The sequence below is a fragment of the Dermacentor silvarum genome, chromosome 9 (genome assembly GCF_013339745.2).
Source record: "Dermacentor silvarum isolate Dsil-2018 chromosome 9, BIME_Dsil_1.4, whole genome shotgun sequence".
Lineage (NCBI taxonomy): Eukaryota > Metazoa > Arthropoda > Arachnida > Ixodida > Ixodidae > Dermacentor > Dermacentor silvarum.
In genome coordinates this window covers 78,721,724-78,745,765 of record NC_051162.1, presented here as the reverse complement: position 1 = coordinate 78,745,765, position 24,042 = coordinate 78,721,724, and the positions used below count along the sequence as shown (strand labels likewise).

At 48.5% G+C, this 24,042-nt stretch overlaps 1 long non-coding RNA gene across 1 annotated transcript; it reads left to right on the top strand.

The window, feature by feature from the left end:
• The first annotated feature begins 7,553 nt into the window (after window positions 1-7,553).
• LOC125940166 (uncharacterized) lies at window positions 7,554-23,831 on the top strand. The gene is made up of 2 exons (XR_007463404.1): window positions 7,554-7,755; window positions 23,658-23,831. It is a non-coding gene; the product is annotated as an uncharacterized LOC125940166 (long non-coding RNA).
• The last annotated feature ends 211 nt before the right edge of the window (window positions 23,832-24,042 follow it).

The window sequence follows — 24,042 nt, the reverse complement described above, 5'->3', positions numbered from 1 at the left end:
CACAAGACATTTCTAGAGGATTATAGTGCCTTTGTCAGACGTATTTATTGGAGTAAACATTCGCTTGTCGATGTAATTAACAAGCAGAGGCAAGCATGAACAGATGACCGCGAACACTCGCTGTCACGACGGTGACGTCTTCAATAGCGCGAACCGAGCGGACCGACGCTTTTGTTGCCTCTCGCTTGAACGCGTCAACAAAACTTGGGATCACACGACCACCAGGCAGCAGGTGAGCGGGAAGGCAGCGCACACATAGATATACCAACCTTCTCGGCTCGACGATGCTGTTCTCCCCCCGGAGATTACCTCCAAGATAGGGCGCGGTGGGTGCACGTGCTCAGTCGGGCGGTCGGCCATGCCTAGCCATGGTGGGGCTATAGCATCAAGCCACCATCCTCCTCGGCTCCCCCTCGCAAGCTTTTCCTCGCACCAACTGCACATGGTACGCAGGGTGCTATTAGCCCCGAGAATGAACAAAAGCGGAACTGCGAGTGACTCTCGCATGACGTCATGGCAAGGATTCGCGCCTGTCGTCTGCTACAGTTCGGGCTGTTCCCGGGCGCCTTCTGCAACGTTTCCGTTTGTTCGCTCCCATTCCCTATGCTGGTATACTTATGACAGTCCTCTCAAATATATTTTCACAATGTCTTCGTTAAAATTTATTGAAAGAGCTTATTTTCTAGACAACAATATATTTCTCATAGGCAACGTTACAGTGCCGGCCAACGGAGGTCAGTCCAGAGCAGTGTGAGTTTTTAAGGCGCAGTTGTACGCTCTGCAGCGGTAGCTCACGTGGCTAATAAAAGCATAAACGTAAAGAAATATCGGTCATAACTAAGTACTAAAGGAATGTTAAGTTTGCAGCGAAGCATCGTACAATTACAATTTTCGATAGTGAATTTGGAGACATTGTTTTTACTCAATATTTACGAACAGACACGGCGCACCTCTGCGTTGAAAAGTAGTAACCCCTGCAGCTCTATATAGCTTTGATATCCAAGCAGCAAATTTTCAAGATTCACCCAGTTTCGAAAAAGACACTGCACTTTAGGCGTGACAGCAGAAAGCAGTGTAAACAACATTCAGAAAGTACGGCTGGCGCGCCCCATACACGGAGCATGCACGAAGCGAATTAGCGCGCGCGGCGTTCTGGCCTTAACGTCACTCGGGAGAGGGCGCCACTCCAAATTCTCACTGCTAATAGGATCCTATCGCACTTGGACGAAATGCGCAACCTTAAGGTCACGGCGACAACGACGGCGCAAACTTGCAAGGAGTGTCCATATAAAAATGAACAAGAATTGGCATCAAGTATTATTTCTTAGAATAAAATTTAACTGCCGTCAATTGCTTACCTCAGTGACTATCAGCGTCGGCGCGGGCTTTACTTTAAATGCACCTTTTATCTTTAGACAGACGACACTTTGTATGATGTATTACACAGCTACTGATACACAACTTGTTGAATGTATCATCAAACAGATAAAACATACACAAAGAGTACCTTAATATAGTATCTAATGTACATGCATGTTCAATAATGCCCAGCCCTGTTCCATTACCGAGGCGCTGTTGGTTTGCAGTGCACATAGAATTGCAAGTACAGGTATACGCAATAAGGAGTGCGAAACGTAACACGTTATGTTTAGCGCGTCTCATGGCTTGCAAGGACCTTATCAACAGACGATTTGAAAAAAAAAAGAAATGCTGTGCATGTGCGCGAGCTTTATTACACAGAGTAGCCTATAACAGATTATTGTGCCCATTCAGCAATATCAGCTTTATTATGGCCGAACCTTCGCACAGTATTTTGCTCGGGGGTGGTTCGACGGTGGTGAAACAACAATAGACCCTCTCCCGGCGGCGAATGGAATGTCTGGAAATTGCGACGACTATTTATTTTAGGATTGAATCTCGAAAGCCTGCGTGCTTGCGCTTCGCTTCCTCTCTGGGTAGATGGTACTTAAATGGAGAAGTGCAGTCTGAAAGCTTTTGGATAGATCCTAGCTTTCAAAGGCCACAGACTAACATAACTTTACAAATTATTCATTGCACCTCCTAATAAAAACGTTGGTAAGTGTCATTTAGGGTCTCACTAAACTACGAGTGCCGTTCGCGACATACAAACCAGTCCCCCAAGCTCCCCTTCTCATTCATCCACGCAATCGTCACAGCTTCTCTTCGTGCTTTCCTTCTCAGCGCCTCAGCTGTGTGAGAGAAACACACACAGGGCTACAGGTTCTCAGCGACACACCTTCACCAAAACCCAGACAAAACGCCAAAAGACCTAGGTGCACCGGAGCGCGTAATGCTATCGCTATATAAGGATCGGCCACCTACGCCTTTGATTTCACCGCCTCTAGCATAAGCCCGCGTTACAGACCACATTAAAAGGTTTGCGAGGGCCTATAGTGCACTGATTTCGGGCCCACCATGTTACCATCTTCGATTACAGTCACCTGAATCGGACCACATTCTTTAGTGGGAGACGCGATGACGATAGGCCAAACGCTAGGGTTGTAGCCAAAGAAAACTCTGCTTTAAATGACGCACTGTTGTATTTGAATGAGCGAGCAGCGCTCGCAGTGTTGGGATAATAAAAAGGCGTCGTGCCTAGGATTTTGTGTTCTAATTTTCTGAAAGATAAAATGACATTTGACATGAGCCAAATTGTTAAGGGAGCAATGCACGTCTGCACCTGCAACCAGTTAACTTCAAGAAGGATCCTGAAAATATGTTGAGAGGAAAATACCCCGAACAAGTATTTAAGTTGTAGTGCTAAATACTGTGTTACAAAAGTACAAGTGAAATAACAAAACAACCACAAAATTATTTGAAGTGCAGTATTTTGAGTAGAGTAATTAAGATATATACAAGTCTCCGTCAAAATCGCTGCAGAGAGAGGAAAAAGCACAAAGAGGGCCTCAAAATACGCAGGTGAGAGCAAGCAATCTATAAAAATTCATGCACTGGAATGATATTTGGCTCACATGGCTCACTACCGGTGCACATGCACGTTTGGCCCTGCACTCAATCTAGATTCAAGAGACCCCACGCGTATGACTGAATCAAAAAGGCTTTACTAGCGGCGCACTCAGACATTTCCTTAGTGTAGGCGTCGTGCATGGTATCGTCGTCTTCCGGACCCTTTTACTTGCTCACTGCAATGAGGAATCGCCAAAGCGTGACACTGTTGTTTCGTAGGCTGTAGCTGCAATCGCTATTGTTTGAACTACTGCTCTAGATGACTGCTCCGAATAGCGAGGGAGAAACGACATGACGCCCGCATTCTCCAAAAGTGCCACGTGAGAAAATTTATATATATATATATATATATACACGAGGTGTGACACAAAAAAAAATCACAGCATATCCACGGGGTGAATGATGATGAGTGGGCGAAGCTCCGGAGGGAATCATCGGATCTCCCGCTTAAGGGGACGCTAGCACAAACGCGTTAGAAACGTGCAGTACACTCTAGTAAGGGGGAGCGGCCACAGCGTCTTACGCAGCCATTTACACATGCCGGAACGTGCACCGCGTTTGCCGACGCCATCTCATGACTGCTGAGAGAGTATACCCCCCGTATTCATAAACGCTCCTCGACTTGAACTTGACTTGCCACCGCCTTGGGCAGCGCGTTCGAAACGCGTTGAAGGTAAGGCGGAGAGGCCACAGCGTCTTACACCAGCTTCTTACACGGGCCGTAACGCGCTAGCACAAACTCGTTAGAAACGCGCTAGAAACGCGGCCTTTCGTTAATGTTGGGCATTTATTGCCATCGTGGTGCGTGTGTCTATGTGCGCATCGTGGCGTAGTGTACGTTTCTCAAAGGATTACCTGAGTTCTGTCCAAAGAAAAAAGCTGTACAGGGATCTATGCGACACTGAATTTCCGGTTCCTTTATATAGATCCCTTTACAGAGGTAGCCAGGGCCAAAATGTACTAAAAAGGGTAAAGCGTATGCAAATTCCACCAGGGGTAAAAACCTTTTTTTTTCAAGGTTCATACAGGAACGCTTTCAGTAAAGACAGTTTTGAAAGAAAGGGGTTTTTTTGTACCGTGGGGAACACATTGCTTAATCTGTAATCAACCCGAGACAATTGACCATGTTTTTCTACATTGTTGGGAGGGAGTGTTCTTGTGGGATGTTTTACAAAGGACAGTCAAAAAAGAATTCCCTCTAGATCCCTACGGTATCAGATATCTAGCGATTGAAAACGACGATGGGCTTCCTTTTGATCTGGTAATGCTCGTTGGCCTTCACAGTATCTGGCGCGCTAGAATGGCGGGCTATTACTGTGACCCAGACGCACGACCTGCGCGAATGTACTTCCGAGAGAGTATAAATGCCTTTCTGGAGGTGCAGAAGGCGCATGAATGCGCCCCGGAGTGGTTGTCAAGGTTAGAACCTTTGGCAAAATTAAGAGAATTTTGATGTGATTGCAATAATGCTGGTTGGTAAATGTTACATATGATTTTCACGTGCTTCTTTGTTGAACTGCGGGCTGTGGATAATTGAGTGAATTTTGCACATGAGACAATAAAGAAAAAAAAAAGCATCGTGGCGTAGTGGGCTAACGCCGCGCGCTCGGAAGCGAGGGGTCCCTGGTTCGATTCCGCGCTACGGACACAACTTCGGAATTTTTTTCTCATTTTTCTCAGACTGGTTACACACTACTACTACGACGACGAGGACGGAACGGGTGCCGCTATAAGGAGCTTCGCTCCTAAAAAGGAGAGGAGTTGGCAACAACTGTTTTGCTGCCGTCATTCGACACACCTCCTCTATTCATGCGACCAGTTTCGACTTAACCGATCACGCCAGTTGGGAGTGCTGCGTCATTGTGTCAACACGTGCAACTACATTCTGCCGGAAAAATGTCTCATGTAAAAAAAACGAACAGCGAATCAACAGCAAGTTTCTTGTGAACCTTAAGAAATCAGCCATGGGAACATTTCAAATGTTAACCGAGGTTTATGGAGATGAAACTGTCTCGCGCATGTTCGTGTCAATGGCATAAGCGGCTTTCAGGGGGAAGTGACAGTGTGGAAGATAATGAACGTGCTGGGCGCCCAAGGTCAGCGATTAAAGACCAAAACAATGCGAAAGTTCGTGATGTGATCCGTGGTGACCGAAGATTAAGTGTTGATGCAGTGGCGGAGTTGGTTAACTTGGATAGGGAAGCTGTTCGACGCATTTTAACTGACGAATTACACATGATTCAGATTTGTGCGAAGGTTGTTTCAAAAGTTCTGTCTGATAACCGTAAAGACGTGTGTGTGGACATGTTAGAACGCATTGCAAACGAGCCATATTTGTTGGAATCTGTTGTAACATGTGATATGAGACATGGATTTTCACCTATGACCCAGAAAGTAAGCGTCAGTCGATGCAATGGAAGTCTCCAGGATCCCCAAGACCCCAAAAAAGCACGGATGCCAAAATCAAAATTCAAGGCAATGTTAATTGTCTTGTTCGACAATAATGAAATTGTAATGATTGAGTGGGTTCCCATGCACTGGTCAGACTGTTAATCAACACTGCTACATTAAAGTACTAAAATACTACGTGAAAAGTTTAGGAGAAAAAGACCATACTTGTGGAGTGATTGATGGCTGCTGCACCAGGACAATGCACCAGCTCACACGTCCCTATTTGTCAAGCAGTTTCTGCCCAGCAAAAGCAATACTGTTATGGGGCATCCTCCTTATTCACCTGATTTGGCTCCATGCTCCTTTTTTATTTCCTTAAGTTAAATCTTGCTTAAAAGGACCCCATTTTACCTGAGTTGAAGAGGTTCAGGCGAAAACGGAGAATCTCCTGAAGGGCCATCGAAAAACTGCGCTCCAGAACTGTTACCAGTAATGGCGGCACTGTATGCAGAAGTGTGTGAATGCTGAAGGGGACTACATTGAAGCTGACAATGTCACGGAGAACTGATTCTGTAAGTACAACGATTTATTGGACCAGTCTCGCTTTCTCGTGTCACACCTCGGGTATATATATATATATATATATATATATATATATATATATATATATATATATACATTGTTTAGGTCTGCGCCTTCCGTGGCGCTATCCGATGGTCATCCGCCTCAGGAAGCATAAGTGAATGACAAGGATGAAAGCCAATTAAATACCGCTGAACGATACAAATGCTCTATTACCTGCCATATACGGCGACACATTTGTAGCCTTGGACATTATATGTAACAACTTTCAAATTTTTCTTGTGATGCAGAATGACGCCTCAAGGTAGCTTTTGCAATGAGTACCCCCTGCTGCATCACTGTAAATTAATGGTTCTCTGCACTGGCGCATTAAAATTAAAAATGCGCGAGCGTCGACCTCACGGCATGCCACCTTATAAGGGTGAGATCGACGACAGTATACGTACGTTAGCGCCCAAAGCAGCTTCAAGTTCTAATGCCACGTACGTTGTTCGCTTGAAGTGCACGCACGTCCTGCACGTGTGAGCCTCGAGGCTCATCGCACGCCGCCACAAATAGTCAGGCCACGCAGCTGCAGATGTTATGAATCATCGCTTCCTCCTCATTTTTTTTGTTACAATACCTCACACGTGCTCAAATTTTCTTTCTTTCTTTCACATTTACTCCCCGTAGCATGCGCAGGTTCTAGACAGGCGAATAAAACTACGTATATTAAACAGCTTATTCTATACCTAAACTCACAGCCTTTTTGCAAACATGACTTGGCATTTAGCCCTAGCAGAGCGTGAGTCCTGATGCGAGTAGAGCCCCAGAAGATGGTTGCACCGAATAAAATTAAAAACGCCGCTTCGCGTTGTCTTTTTCGTCCTCCCGTGTGTTTTTTTGTTTGCGGTAACTTCCCAAATTATGAATCACCAACTGGCCTACACCAAAACTCTTCTAAGCGCCAAGAACCGCTATTGAATTATGAGGCGTGCTGTATAGTAGAGGACCCCTGAATAATTTTGATCGCCAGGGGTTCTTTACCATGCACCCAATGTACAGTACATGAGTGTTTATGCATTTGGAACCCCTCTAAATGCGGCTGCCATTGCCAGCATTTGATCCAGCGAGCTCGTGCTTAGCAGCCCAACGCCAGAGCTACGAATCAACTCCGGTGTATACCCATCAGAGAGTGCTTTGTGCGCATGCTGATACGGTCGTTCATCTCACCGTTACTCTTAGCTGTATGGCGCTGACACGCCGTGCAGCGGGCGCTCGGGATAGCGATATTATTCGTGTACACTCTTATATCGCGATGGCGTCAACCGTTCGGGGTGTCAGTGGCCTCGTAGTGGCGAGGGGTACTCCTGGAGCGAACAGCGTAGCAAACATCGTTCGAACTAGAATTCATCTTGCGCGCCTAGAGATTCTGTCGCCGATCTCGCTACCCTACAGCTACAATAAACAATAAAAAGCAAACTGATTTCATCTTTTCGCCCCGCAAATGTTTTTTAAACATTATTTATTTGAGCGACTTGATGTACACGTTGTCATAAGGCATATTCTAAAGAACATGCTCATTCTTCGAAACGATTTCATGCTACGGGCATCGGAAGATATATAGCCTGTACCAGAGCAGCTGGAATCAAAGCTACGTCAATCGGTTAAAGCGAAGCAGACGGCTTCCCAATGGCTCCTGCAACAGTTGTGATCTTGTGGGCTCATTTTGTCGGTGCGTTTGCCACTGATGTTGCCGATACCATTTCTTGCACAGATGGCATCACAGACGAGAATTCCATAGACGGCTATCAGGTAAGGACAAAATGCCACTTCAACGTAGAAAAAAATTGGTCCTCGTGGCAGGCAGTATAGCAGAATTCTTCTCCACTGCACGCCACCCATGGCTTCGCATTATCTCGCATGCTCATCGGATACCTAAGAAATGTTTACTGCTCCGTTCGCCTGCAGGGGAAAGCAAGTTCTCTATAACGTTCTTAACTTTTGAACTATATTGACCTTGAATCGTTGACGGTTTGTAAAAAATGTTTGTATATTGTGTGATTTGCATATTGCGACAAAACGACTGAGACATTTGCAGTTTTGCCATTTTAGTAATTTCTTTACTAGCTTCCGCGACTTTATTAGCTGTTTATTGACAAATTGTTTTATTTAGCAAGCAGCTAAAGTTTTTTAATAACATGACAAAACAGTTTGATGACGTTTAAGCGACTTCAAAGTTCATAAAGTTACTTTGATAGCGCTACATAGAATGTGCTTTATTATTCAATATCTGGACGTAGTCAACGGAAATTACCTCTAAGTCGAGAGATCCCTCGGACCTTTATGCAGAAACGATGGACTCCACTCCCGGAGGCAATGCGTTGCGCTAAATCGTGGCGAGGAAAACGGGCTTCATTCTGTGCTAAGCAAATACACGATTCTTTTTTGGTTGTTTAAAAAACTATTCCAATGAGCTTTAACACTACGGTTGCAGCAGTTTCACCAAGTTGGCTCTGTTGGTGGACGTTTGCAAGTGCAGCAATGAATTAAATTACTGAAACTCATTTTGAATAATATTGATGGTAACATTTCGAACGCAGCTGGTGTTTGCAAGAAACAGAAACTGCAGTTTTTGTATTTTGATTCAAGCATTCCTCATTTGATTTAGGACTGACGTGCATATCGGAGCGCCTCGGTTGATTCAAGCGAAGCTCACGCGAAGCTGAACAAACCGCATGCCTTTCATTACGGATTTTAGAGGAATGAAACAGCGCGGAGCTTTCAGGTAGATTAGCGCGGGGCAACACAGTATGTGACCTGTAGAAAGGTCGGGTAATAGTCAGAGTAGTGTTAACATCATGAGCGCGAAAGTGTCGCACAATTTCTTTCTTTTACGAGCGCCGAACTTAAGAAAATATACCGCCATAACATGGAAGATGTCGGCGCTTGTGCGCAGTAAATTAGGTTTTCCGTCGAAGCATGCTGGATTTTTATCCTTTTTTAGTATAAACACTGAATTTCAGCTGTCATGATCCTTTCTTTAAAACCATGTGTGAAAAATATATGGTATCCCCACCCTGCATGCCTGTAAATTTACAATTGATCATTGCAATAGGAATTATATGGAAACTCCAGGCGAGCTTTCGCCATCGGCGCCACCGTGATGTTCCGCATATATTTACTGATATCTATGCTGTGCCGTATATTCAAGGTAGATACAGTGCCATTTAACCGCCAAAGTTGCGCAAACCAGGTCTTAAGTTCTTTACGAATATTGCTCAATTTGGTTTAGAATTGCAGCGCGCACAAAAGTTATTAAACATTTTATCCACAGTGCATGCCTTTCATCGTAAATCTTCTTAGAGTAATAAAAAGTAGAAAACCTTTTTTTAGTGCTCACCATCTGAAAGTGATAAGCAATTTTGCTGGCGCTACTCTTTACGAGCAGCAATGTGGCGCCTGTGCGATGCCATCACAGGCCGTACAGGGCGTGCTGAACCATTTAAAAGCGTCCGAAATTCTGGCGCGCCCGCGTATGCTTAGAACACCATCCGAGGAGTTCCGCAATGTTTAACCTTGCTGTCACTGTGAGTACTTCGCCTTTAGGGCCGAACTGCCAACATTTTTACTCAACTGTGCGCGCACTACATGAACATAAAACGTTTCGTTAGATGCTTTACGTCATGTTGGGCATTGTGATAGAATTCCACGCCGTTTAAATTACTTGAAATTCAGTCGACTGTCCTGGTTACAATTTTAGCGATCTTGCCGCCACATTTGGCGAAAATTTACCGGCTTTACTGTATGATTTGAACGACACGCTTTGAAAAAGATTGCTGGCTCTCCCGTAATCGAGAGTAGATGTAAGCACGAAATTGCTACCGGCAAAGCAGATTGGTTGGAGATGATACCAGCCACAATCTTAAAATGGGTGCAGTGCATAACCGCAATGGCTCACCACACCGCACCACACCGCAACACGCCATACTGCGCACTGGGCTATATGGAGGCTACCCAGCTAGAAAAAGAAAACCGACAGAAGGCGGCACGACCGGCAGCGAAAGACGCCAGGGAGACATCGCGCACTGCCCAGCTAGAAGAAAAGCGCCTGAAGGAGGCGCCACGCAGCGTGGCGCCATCTCTTGGGGCGACGCGAAATCCGCGCTTCAGAACTCACGGACCACTGGCGTTCAAAAGAGCACAGACAACCCCGTCTCAGCGCCAAAAGATGACAATCAAGTTTATGGTGCCCAGTACCTGCCTTTTTAACGTCGCTATTGGAAATGACAAATAAAAGTTCAGCGTACTAGAAGTTACAGCTTCAGTGATATTGGGAACAAACATTAGGAAGAATTCGGAAGCAATGTTTTTTGTAAGTGTTTTGGACAGTAACTAGAGTATGTAATAATAATAATTATGGGGTTTTACGTGCCAAAACCAATTCTGATTATGAGGCACGCCGTAGTGGGGGACTCCGGAAATTTGGACCACCTGGGGTTCTTTAACGTGCACCTAAATCTAAGTACACGGGTGTTTTCGCATTTCGCCCCCATCGAAATGCAGCCGCTGTGGCCGGGATTCGATCCCGAGACCTCGTGCTCAGCAGCCCAACACCATAGCCACTGAGCAACCACGGCGGGTAGCGTATGTAATGCGGTCCTGTTCAAAGGGTTGGGGGCTAGAGACCGCATTTTCTTAACTTTAGACCGTTTGCCCGGATCGTTTTGTTCTCGCAGCGGTGCCCGGACGTTCTTGTTTGAGTGCCCGAATAACGGCTCTGCTTTTGGCTCAAGGTCACTTGAAGGTGGCCGACAACGGGAGCTAAAAACATTTCATGCTTAAGAAGTTGGCAGCACTTATTTGGTTGTGTGACATACTTAGGCTGATGATGATGACGATGACGGTGAATACTTAATTGGGATGAAGTGCGCGGCATATTACGATATTCTATTTTATATACATAGGCATTATCTGGCTCAGGTTGCTTAAAAGAGTTTTAATGCGATTAGCATTACAGGGTACTTGACGTACTTCCTCGGATCTGTCCGTCCGTCCGTCCGACTCCGACGCCGCGTGGTGAAGTCGTACTTTACCATTTTTCTGACGGATTTGACTGTGAGAAATTCAACTTTTGTTCCCCAAAACCTTGCACCACGTGGAGGGCCTGCGCGGTCGATGTGGTTGGATGATTTTCTCCGCCACCCGCGATCACACGCCGGTTGCCGACGTCGGATTTTCGGCGATACGGGGCCCTAAACGCTATCGCGTTAAAATAGCATCACGCAGCATAGCGGATGCGAGGTGGAGAGGAGGAGCGAGGCATGTGGTAGTGGGACAGGTAGAGCTGCTGCCGACGCCGACCGCGTTTCCCCGCGTTAGAGCCGAACGCGCCTGGTGTCCGTGACAGCAGCCGATGCCTCTGGTGGCGGCTCGGTTGGTTTCAACCAGAGAACTGGACACTAGTTGCTTCCGAAAGACTGAAGCGAGAGCAAGGGAAGCTGAAACCAAGCGTCGCAGACGAGAACATCCCGAGTTTAGATTGAGGGAAGCCGAGAGTTCCCGTAGGCGAAGAAATGAAGATCCGGAGGCTTGCGAACGTGGCCGGTTGAATTCATCGCGATATTACGCAGGACATCGCAAAGAAAAACTGAGCGCCCAGAAACTAAGTGTGTGGTTTGCCGATACTTTACTAGGCTTTCTCCAGCTCAGATGATCTCTGGTGTTTGCGGTAGCAGAGCCACGCATAATTTTTACAGCGAAGCTGTATACCTCTCATGGGTCGGAAAATTTCGTGGCATGCACACAAAACGCCAGGTTAACAATTGAAGGCAAACGGCACATCCTCCTTTGCAATCAGGCATACAGTATGTATGTATGTATGTATGTATGTATGTATGTATGTATGTATGTATGTATGTATGTATGTATGTATGTATGTATGTATGTATGTATGTATGTATGTATGTATGTATGTATGTATGTATGTATGTATGTATGCATGTATGCATGTATGTATGTATGTATGTATGTATGTATGTATGTATGTATGTATGTATGTATGTATGTATGTATGTATGTATGTATGTATGTATGTATGTATGTATGTATGTATGCATGTATGCATGTATGTATGTATGTATGCATGTATGCATGTATGCATGTATGCATGTATGCATGCATGCTGTATGCATGTATGTATGTATGTATGTATGTATGTATGTATGTATGTATGTATGCTGAGTGACGTCACCACGATTTCATATATAAAAGGGAGACCTGTCTAGCAACTCATTCCGTTCATTCGAAGACTACCATATTACCGAAGCCCTAAATATCAGCACTAAAGCATTCCACTAACTCTTCATTGTTCTCTTTGCGAAGTTTCCCGTACACAAATACGTTTCGCCCAGCCTTGTTTTTCTTTGAACTCACTATGCCTCATAACAAAACATGCTCTGGAGACTGAATTTAATCTTTTGATTGGGCTTCCTGACGTACGAAATTTCTATTCCTCCTCCCTTTCCGATTTCGTTCAGTTGCACAAATTACCAACCATAATTCTCGATCACTGGTGGCTCTTCTAAATCTTTAAAGCCTGTTTGGGCAACCACAGATACCACAGTTCTCAATGTGATACTTCTCAATATCTAACCAATTTGCCTACGAACAATCTGGCCCATCTGGTGAAGCCTTCGCGTAGACTGCACGTAGCTTCCGAAATGCAGGGCGCGCTGGTAATGAGCTGAGAAACGCACCATGCGGCCGTCAGGCTCCTTTTTTAGCGCTTCTTTCTGGGCATGCTGTGCCATCTAGTAGGGCTACCGACAAGTACACACATGGCGTCCTAGATACATGGTGCGGAATTGCGTGCAAATGGTGCGAGTTGTTTCTTCTCTGGACGCACACCCAAAGGCACATAGTGGTTGACCCAAGTTGGCGAGAGCTACATGGAAGAGCAGCGCTTACCGAGTGCATTCATGGCGTACTTAGCTAACGCGTTGGCATAAAAGACGCTCATTGAAACCGGCATATCTCATGCAATTGTTGCACAGCTTGCTAAAGTGTCGGGCTGCTCTCTCTTTGAGGAACCCGTGTGAAGTGGTTTCAAATCTGCCAAGCACGGGAGAAATTAGAGAGGTCTTTAACAGTAGATTCGGTTTGTCGAAATCGTCAATGGTGACATCAGCTGGTCGAAATGCAGCTGCGGTCCTATCATGCTACACTGCTACTAATGTACCGTCGTCAGCACGTTTAACACGAACACTCCGCACCGACTGGACTAAATTCCAATTTCAGTACACCAATTCAATCCCCATAGCCCACCAGGGCTACGCCACCTGGTCTCAACACCTCGTGTCGTCACTTCGTCACACCGAGCAGACGGTTCGACTTTCAGAGGCCACATCTGCAGTGGACAACCACCTCCTGCACCTCTGGGAGGCTCGGCAAAGCCTAGTCCGCCGATGTCGCCGACAGAAACACAAACGAAAACTCAAACTACGAATCGCAGCCCTCACCCAAGAAGCGGACGCGTACGCCGCCCAACTCGCCGATTCTAACTGGGTGGAACGCTGCAGCACTGCCGCTACACAGATGTCAAGTCGTAACACCTGGCGTCATTTCAGGGCTCTCATAGACCCTAGCCAAACACGCACATAAACAGAAAAAAAAAAACACCGCATATCCACGGGGTGAATGATGATGAGTGGGCGAAGCTCCGGAGGGAATCATCGGTAAACCGTGAATCTTCCGTGTAATTCGCCCAGTCTTGCCGCACTAAATCGAACTATTGACTTCCACCAATGACACGCGCCGTATGTGACGTCATTCCTATTTTATAACAGCGCCCTTCATTATAATTGCACCATCTCCCGCTTAAGGAGACGCTAGCACAAACGCGTTAGAAACGTGCAGTACTCTCTAGTAAGGGGGAGAGGCCACAGCGTCTTACGCAGCCGTTTACACATGCCGGAACGTGCACCGCGTTTGCCGACGCCATCAGCGTTTATGAATACGGGGGTAAGGCGGAGAGGCCACAGCGTCTTACACCAGCTTCTTACACGGGCCGTAACGCGCTAGCACAAACGCGTTAGAAACGCACAGTCTTTCGTTAATGTTGGGTATTTATTGTCATCGTGGTGCGTGTGTCCATGTGCGCTTCGTGGCGTAGTGGTTAGCGCCGCGCGTTCGGGAGCGAGGGGTCCCTGGTTCGATTCCGCGCTACGGACACAACTTTCGGAATTTTTTTCATAAAAGTAGACGTGGCTACCTACTACGACGACGACGACGACTACTACTACTACATACTACAGAGGAGGGACAGACCCACACCCTAAGGAGCTTCGCCCCTAAAAAAAGTCACAGCATATCCACGGGGTGAATGATGACGAGTGGGCGAAGCTCCGGAGGGAATCATCGGATCTCCCGCTTAAGGGGACGCTAGCACAAACGCGTTAGAAACGTGCAGTACTCTCTAGTAAGGGGGAGCGGCCACAGCGTCTTACGCAGCCATTTACCCATGTCGGAACGTGCACCGCGTTTGCCGACGCCATCACATGACTGCTGAGAGAGTATACCCCCCCGTATTCATAAACGCTCCTCGACTTGAACTTGACTTGCCACCGCTTTGGGCAGCGCGTTCGAAACGCGTTGAAGGTAAGGCGGAGAGGCCACAGCGTCTTACACCAGCTTCTTACACGGGCCGTAACGCGCTAGCACAAACTCGTTAGAAACGCGCTAGAAACGCGGCCTTTCGTTGATGTTGGGTATTTATTGCCATCGTGGTGCATGTGTCCATGTCCGCTTCGTGGCGTAGTGGGCTAACGCCGCGCGCTCGGAAGCGAGGGGTCCCTGGTTCGATTCCGCGCTACGGACACAACTTCGGAATTTTTTTTCTCATTTTTCTCAGACTGGTTACACACTACTACTACGACGACGGGGACGAACGGGTGCCGCTATAAGGAGCTTCGCCCCTAAAACACGTGAAGCGTGCACTTCACGTATACGCGGGAGACGAGCAGAAAGTGGCACAAGCAGAGATAAATATCTCGGTCGCCAGCAGGACTCCCTCGGAATGGCGTACTCCTATGCAGGCACGGAGAACGCTGACCTGGATTGTTGCTTCCAACTACACGACCTGAAGGCGGCCCTGTCCAAAATTAAACGAGGAACGGCGCCAGGCAGGGATCGAGTGACGGTTAGGCTTTTAGCCAACCTCCCTGACTCGGCGACCCTTCATCTCTCGGCTATTTCAATCAGATCTGGGAGGGGTGTGAGCCCCTACAAGTTCATTGGAAAACGGCGTTGGTTATTTTCATACCCAAACCAGGCAAATCTATCAACATCGACAATCTCAGACCCATTTCCTTAACCTCCTGTGTGGGGAAGCTTATGGAAAGCTTGGTCCGACATAGGCTTTCTGAATATCTGGAAGTCCAACACACGTTTGCGGACACCATCCACGGTTTTCGCCCACATCGCTCTGCACAGGACATTCTCCTGCAACTGCATCGAGACGTTATCAAACCATTTGAACACCCCAGTGATGACAAGGTAGTTCTCGCCTTAGACCTCAAGGGAGCTTTCGATAACGTCACTCATGACATCATTCTTACCCACCTCTCACAGACAAAATGTGGGCATAATGCTTTCAGGTATGTTCGCCAATTCCTCATGGAACGGCAGACATACCTCCGTATTCAAGACAAGAACCATGGCCCGTACCCCCTCGGTACGCGGGGAACATCACAAGGAGTGGTCCTCTCTCCTCTTCTGTGCAACCTTGCCATGGCTCACCTACCCCCCATTGCTCAATGACGTCCCCGGCGTGCAGCACGCTCTTTACGCTAACGACATCACGCTATGGGCAAACCAGGGATCTCTTGGCAGCATCGAGACGTACCTGCAACAAGCAGCGTCGGTAGTAGACGACTACGCTCGTCGCTGTGGTCTCGAATGCTCACCTGCCAAATCGAAATACGTGCATCTTCGCCCCAAACCAAAGGACACCACACAAATCGAACTTTCCCTGCTTACCGGGCCTATCCCGGAACGTGATGAAATCAGAGTCCTTGGGCTCCTCATCCACACACACAGCAAGATCGACACCACCCTGCGTAAACTGCGCACGGTAGGAGGTCAGCCGGATTTCGAACAAACGGGGAGGCCACCGGAGCACGGATGCTCTGCGCCTCGCCAACGCTTTCGTGACCAGCCGGATCCTGTATTCGACCCCCTACCTGCCTCTCCGTAAATTCGACGAGAATACACTCGACTGTATACACCACAAAATCTACAAACGTGCGCTTGACCTCCCCATCTCGCCATCTAACCAACGTCTCGCAGACCTGGGCATGACAAACACATACGGGGAACTTAAAGAGGCTCATCTCAACAACCAGTACCTGCGACTTGACACGTCGCAGGCTGGGAGAGACCTCCTACACCGTTTACAGATCTCCTACACTTACACGGTACAAGAGCGGACCACGATCCCCAAGGACTGGCGTGGTGCCCTGATCATTCCGCCTCTGCCCCAAAACATGACTAAGGGGACCCACGATGGTAGACGTATGGCGCAAGCTAACGCCCTACAGCAACGCTATGGCTCACGCATGGGGGTGTTCTACATGAACGCATCCGGCCCGCATTACGGCGGGTGGTACACGGCTAGTGTTGTTCACCAAAACGTACCTATTCAACGGCTCACTTTTCGAGCACCCGACAACACACACGCGGAGGAAGTCGCCATAGCACTCGCCACAGCGGACCCCGCGTCTCGGATCATTATTACCGAATCTCATCCGGGGTTGCATCACGGAACGCGCAGCCCAAATTCTTAAACGATGCTACTATCTAGATCACCTGAACCCGCGTACAATCATCTGGACCCCTGACCATACAGGGCTAGGTGGAAACGAGAGTGCCGGTACCTCAGCCAGCACACTAAATTACCGGGATCCGCCTCAGCCTACATCGCTTCATGTTCCAGCACCCAATCCAGCTACATCTCTGAAAGAAATCACGACCCTGTACAAATCGCACAGGCTCAGATTCCCACCCCCGGCATCGGGCCTAAACAAGACGGACGAGCGCTGGCTCCTCCGTCTCTACACCAACACGGTATTGTGCCTGGAAATACTCGAACACTTTAACCCGGCATTCTCCGGGTCCTGCCCACACTGTGACCATCCGTTCGTGGACCCGTTCCACATTGTGTGGGCCTGCCCCTCAAATCCGGCGGTGCCGCCACACCCCTTCCATTTCCCCCTACCCGAGAGAGCTGGGAGGCTGCCCTCCTCGGCTGCTCGACCCTGGAGGATCAACGCGCCCTAGTGGCCCGAGCGTGTGCTGCAGCAGAAGCCATAGGTGTCCCGGACTAGGGACCCCTGCTAGATTTTGCGAGGGGCCGGGCCTTAAGGCCGTCCCCAACTCTCTCCTATCATCATTCAAGAAAGTTTTTCACCGCCACCACCCCAGCGTGGCCTGGAGCGACTTGGACTGGTGCCAGTGCCGCAAGTGTTTTGCGCTGTTATCTCGGTATGTTTGCGGAGGCTGACGATAGCTGGAGCGCAGCTCGATTTGACTGTTCGACTCTTCTTTCATTTGTGTCTGACCAGCGGATAAAGTACGCTCACTTGACAAGTCCTTTTCGCCACGTTTCGATCGTGGCTGCGGTCTCACGCGTTTCCATTTTGCAGGTTGCGTTTTGCTTATCTCGGCAAAGCGAAATGGTGTGCGACAGCTCGCTTTGCCGAGATAAGAAAACAGCAACAAGCTTAACCGTCTTGCTCGCTGAAGGGAGACCGCACTGGCGAGTCCAGCAGACATCGAGGCGTAGTGCGCGCCGCGGGGAAGGAAACGAGAATGCACGCACAAAGGCTAACATGTTATCGCGTTGCGGCTTCCTAGCCGTGTTTCAATGGTTGTGGGCCGCTCGGCGTATTTGAAACGTCCAAGGTTTCACCGTGGCTTTGGCAGCGTGACGCAGATTGTTCATCACACAGGCCAGTCGTAACACTATATACACTGATAGAATGTCGGTGAGGTTCTTTAGGCGCCCCGTGAGGCTGTTCGTGTGCTTGTGGTGGACGGTTAGTAAAGGTGCATTCACACGATCGGACGGAGGAGGAATTTTCGCAGCGGATGGCGTATCACGTGACGCGCGCGTCATTACAACGTGCCGCCCTCGTCTAGTCCGGCCTCCTCCGCTCGCGGTCCGGATTGAAAATGCTCGCCGGTATTTCCACCCGTCCGTTTGGTGGTCGTCTGACGTCAATTTAGCGTAGTCAGCGTCAAATCTGTCAACATTGGACAGATTGGCGTGGCTACGATGGCGTGTTGTCGGCTTGAAGCCACGTGTGCTGTTGTTGTGCAGCCGTGACCGCACGCGCTTTTGCTGTGGTGCAGCGAGAAAGGCGAGTCATGGGCCGTTATCTTGTAGCGATGCCTTCCCGGTAATAATGCCTTTTCGCACTTATCGCGCTTTGTCAGTGGTCGGAGCGACGGTCCGCTCACGTTATCAACGGGATCAGCTGGCCGTGAGCGGTGGATGATAAGACTAGAGTAGAATAAGTCACTATGCCTCGCTACAAAATCGTGGCCATGGTTGCGCGCGCATTTCTATTTACTCAGACCGTGCAGCCTGCGTGACCTGAACACGAGTGAGGTGCAAAAGAAAACGCTAAGTGATGAGGCAACCGTCACTTTTTTGGCTCTTGTTGAGGGATTCACAGCGCTATGGAATATAAAGCACGCAAACATGCAGCTGCGAATGCAAACATGCAGCTGCGAATAAGCGTTGTAGTCGAGAGTAAGCACGCGGATTCCGCAAACGGCGCTCCGGCTGTGCGAATGCGACCTAACTCGGCTGCGCCGGATTTAAGTGATGACGTCACTGTTTGTCCGCGGGGCAGGCGGGATTTTGCCCTCGCGTGTGTATCCACCTTAAGGTGGATACACCGCAGGAAGACCACTAGCTCCACTGCAGAAGGGAGACCTCGTCCGCATCCTCGGAAATGATAGATGGGAAATCAAGACACAAGTCCAAGATCTCGTGGCCCCAAGGTCGTACACCGTTCTGACAGAGGATGGCCGGGTTTTCTGTCGAAATAGATAGCACCTTCGCAAAACGCCAGAAGCGTTATATCGAACCATCCATTACCAGGCGGACGACTGCGACGATGTCCCCGATTCATCTCCGAGCGCAGTCTCACAGCAGCGGCCAGAACCTCCGCAAGCCACAGAGGATCGACCACCAGAAGGCACACCAGGCCCGCCTAACATTCCCAATTCACTGCGATGATCTATCAGAACGCGAAGACCCCAAGATCGCCTGGCCTACACGTACGGATTCCAGCAGACTGAAACAGCCTAGGAGTGTCGACTGCTACTCATCGATGTTGAGTGCTTTCCGTGTTTTCATTCTTCAAAGAAAGGAGGATGCAACGGCCAATCAAGATAGCAACACGGTGCGAACCAAGAGAGCAACGCTGTGCGCAAGCGCGGCTATAAATACGCGTCCTTGTCCATAAACGAGTGTTCTTGTGGCCACCACAGTGTGAATTACGCTCGATACGGAAAAACTGGCCCTACAACGTAGAACTATTCTAATCTGTTTTTATTCCACTCCCCTGACGTCAAATTTAAGTAAACGCCGACGCAAGCATCGGGCAGTATTCCGGAGGGTTGCTTGAAAAGGCCAATAAAGCGCGCGCTCCTCGTTTATAGGCGGTAACATTTTCTTGCTTTCAAAGTGAACAGAATTGCCTAGATTGAGCAGCTCTTCTTAACGAATTTGATGACAAGAGGTGAGGAGCACGCTCAAACGGAGAGGGTTCGATGGGGCCGAGCCAGCGCAGTGAAAGTAGGTAACCGGTTAAAGAGGGTTTTGCCGGCGTCTCTCATTGGTCCGCTTCCCCTTACTTATCTTGCGGTGGCGGGTCCAAAATTATGGCGGCATGTAACGGAAGTTTAAAATTACCGCGAGAACAGATCCTCAGCAAAGAGGAGTCGGCAGAGCGATGTCGTATACGTGCCGAAAGGCCTCGATAGCGTTATACTGGAACGCAAGTTTTGTAGCGTTAGCTACACTGGCCTAGCCAAGCCCGTTTCGCGCGGCACATCAAGAGCCGTGCTGCGCATGCGCAAGGATCAGTGATGTCACACGGCTTGCGCACCGGAGCCACCGGAGCCGGCACCTCTCGCGCACTCCGCCGCCGCCGCGCGCGCCTCACCACCGCCGGTCTGCGCATTCCAGAGGAGTGACGTCGTAGCCGTGGTAGACGCACTGGCGCCGGCACGCGCTCGCTGTGCAGTCGCCGTCTGACACAGCGCTGGAGCCGCTGCGCTTCTGACTGGCGTTTGTGTGTGTCATTGGAGCAGCAGTAAGCGTGACAATCAAGCTAATCCTTGACAATCTAGACAACCAGGAAAGCTAAGAATAATCAGCTGAACCTTTGCTAACGCTACGTATATCCTGGCATAGCCGAGCTAAGCCACTGCAACATTTTTTAGATGCGAAGCATCTTATGCTTGGGGCTATGTCCCTCCCTGAATCCGCCGTGCGGCGTCCACACCCGCACTGCGCATGCGCATCCTCCACCCCCTCCTCTCCTTGTCCATCTTCTCTCCTCTCGGTATTCCTCCTCTCCTCTCCGACGCTCCTCTCCCACGGCCACTGGTTAAAAAAAAGGTGCAGCCTGCCGCGTGCATCGAAAACGGTGTGATCCGCCGCGGCGCCACACACCGGAGACTGTTGTCTGGCATTGGCATAGCAAATGCGTCAGGAACGCGCTTACAACGCCGTCGCGCGTGCAAGCCGACGCGTTCCATCCACCTCAGCTAGCGCCGTTCGGCACAGACAAGTGGCCGACAATGCAACTATACGGTCGTCACGTTCGCTCCGATAGCAGTGCGCCCGAAGCGGCAGGCCGCAGCTTTTTTTTTTATCCAGCGGCCGTGCCTCTCCTCTCCGGATTGCGCAACGAATGGCAACACCTGCGGCTCCGTGCGCGGTAATGCGAAGCAGCTCAGGTTAGAGGCGCAACGGTAGGCGCCCCAGAGGCACCAGCAACAGCTAGGTAGATATACCTGGTATAGCGAAGCTTCCATAGAAGCCCACACGTTCAAAACATGGCGGTTCATGGGGCCTAGCGCCATCTGTGTGAGGACGGAACACTTCCGGCGGAAGAAAAATAATGAGACGTCATATTCGTTAAAAACAGAAGTGGCGTCATTTTGTTCTCAAAGGCGCGAAATTTGTTTTCGGAGGCCGGCCATTACAGCTGTATATTCAAATGCTCCGCCATACGACTTGGTGTGCGTTCCGAGCTTTCAGCACGGAAAGCGAGGCAGGAGAAGGTCTGCCATACGGGTGTCGAAATCGCATCGCTGCACTAAACATACTTTCTTTGGAGGCCGACGAACACTTTGGGCGTAGAGTGCTCGTCCTTTCGTCGGACGCGAAGCCCGTCGGCCAGCGCTATTGCACGAAAAAAACTAAAGTGAACAATTATCTGGTGGTCGCAACTTACTGCTTTTGACTGAACAGGTTAAGAAACAATGAAACTACTCGCGTCACCAAATTTAGGCAAACGTCGATAAGCCAAACACAACATGTGAGGGGGGCGTATTGCAACACAGGTGAGCGTTACGAGCGCGCCTTTCTGCACACTTCAAGAGCTGCATTGCATTGCAAATGATAGCAGCGTGAACGCCCGCCGCTATTGATGGGCGCTCTTGCGGTGGGCGCTGAAAAAAAGTATTTATTGATAATGATCAAGTGAAACAGAATTGTCGCTTCTTTTCTCACCATGCGTAAATAAAATTGATTAGGAACTTTATTTTCGTTGAACGAATCCCCGTGTCTCTCTTTAATTATAAAACACTTTTTTCTTTCCCAATGTTTGTTCCCTCCAAACATAGTCGCGCTTCAATCGCTACTCCCATAACCACCCTTGCTGTTGTCGGTGACAATTTGTTCTGAACCGCTTTTCGCCCGATGCTTCGCGACCTATGTGAATCGACCTTGGCAACAGTCACCAACGCCGCGCACGTTCAGTGCGAACGCGGGCAAAACGCGGACGGCGTCGACAACAGTTCTGCGCGTTGCTGGTGCTGCTGCATGTCCAAGTTTATAGAGCTGATAAAACTACCTTGAGTCAACCCCATGGCTGCTTCGCATACTACTCAGGGTTCCCCTACGGGAAGATGGTGTAACTTTTTTTAAATTATACGCAAATAAATCTATGCTTCCTGACCGCTACGAGTAGCCAGAGCGATCAGTGGTCGGCCATCTTCTATTCTTTTTGGAACCGAGAAGTCCCCGACTGTTCAGAACAAAATTCAGTTTTGTTCGGCATATTAACGCACTTTTAACGCGTAGACGTCCCTTTGACGTGGTGAGTTTTCGCAGTTTTTTGCCGTCGCGTGACAGACAGGCGAAGTGGGTGCAGCCCGAAAACGTTTGACCAATATCAGAGGGCTAATGGCGAAAATGCGTAGAATCAGAAATAATTATTTCTATTTCGGATGGTCTGATCGTGCATAATCAGTGTTTACACATCATATCAGATGGGGCGTTTTCGCGGTTTTCGTGACGTCGCGTGGCAGACAGTCGAAGTGGATGTGGCCCAAAATTTTTTTCGGCAATCATTGCATTGAGGGCTGATTGCAGAATTGGAATAGAAAAGTTTAAAATAGATTTACGTTATAGCGCCCACTGTACAGAAAGCTTGGCAAAAGATCGAGCAATAAGTGTGTAGTGAAATATAAGGAGGAAAATGTCATCAGTAATTTAGAAGCTATAGTAAAAGCAGTCTAGTAATTCTATGCTGACCTGTACAGTAGTACCCAGAGCAGCCAGGCTACCTTCATTCGAAGTAGTGATGAACAGGATGCAGAGGCTCCTTCTATAACTAGGGATGAAGTTAGAAGGGCCATGCAAAACATGACCCGGAGGAAAGCGGTAGGAGAAGATGGAATAACTGTCGATTTAATCAAAGACAGGGGAGATATCATGCTTGAAAAGCTTGCGGCCCTTTATAATCAATAAGGCGTGCGTGTCATCAGTGAGTGAGTGGACACGGGAGAGCGGCAGCCATGCAGCTGTCGCTGACGAATCCCTTTTTCTACCTTGTGCCGTCTGCCGTGCTGCTTGTACCATGGCTTCCTATGTCTCCTGAGCTGTCAGCGGTGATGTCGGCCCCACCACTACCTGAGCTGTTGGTATCGGAACCGACGATCGACTGTTGTGGCCTACACGACACGGACATGCGCAGAACCATCTTCTTCACAACTGACCACGGAAGGGTGTAATCATCGACAGCGCTGTCCTACGAAAGTATAAGAAACGGTCTTCGACTACCTATCTTCAGTGGGCGCAGGAGAGCGGCAGCCATACAGTCGTCGCTCACAAATCCCTTTTTCTACTACGTGCAGGTTAGTAATAGCTTTACACTTTATTCCAAGCGAACGAGTAATGCTTGCCCACTGCTACTGCCGTTCCCAAGTGTTTTGTTCATAACAATATGTGAATGGTACTTGTTACAAAAAAAAAAAAAAAAACTGCTGGTCTGCGGTGACATTTAAATGAATCCCGGATTCATTTCCAATGCAGCTTCATTTCAAAAATTCGAAAATTTTTGCTTTAAAAATACAATCTGGTATTTTAGTGTAAGATTTCATGAAGTCGAATAACTTTTTTTTTGTTTCAGTTTCTCAAAAGTGATACCAGGCATCACTTGCTTATGACGAGCCTTAAAGACATCTACAACCTTCCTGATGGCACATCCGTTACTTGTATTGGTGCGCTAACAACGCAATATTCCGATGAGGGGCATGTAGTTACAGAGACCGTGGACTACAAAAACGCAACTACTGAGGAGTGGTAAGGTATTTCGGTATTACTCTTATTCAATCTTTTTGTATATTACAGTTGTTATCTTGACAGCAGAATGGTGGCGCAGCTAACGTGGTGCAGCTTAAAAACAAGACAGAAAGATATTATCATACTGACACTTGATCTAACAACAATTAACGCATAATGCCTTGAAGTAATGCCATGACACGGCTATTAGGTACTGGTGCGAGGCCATCGAG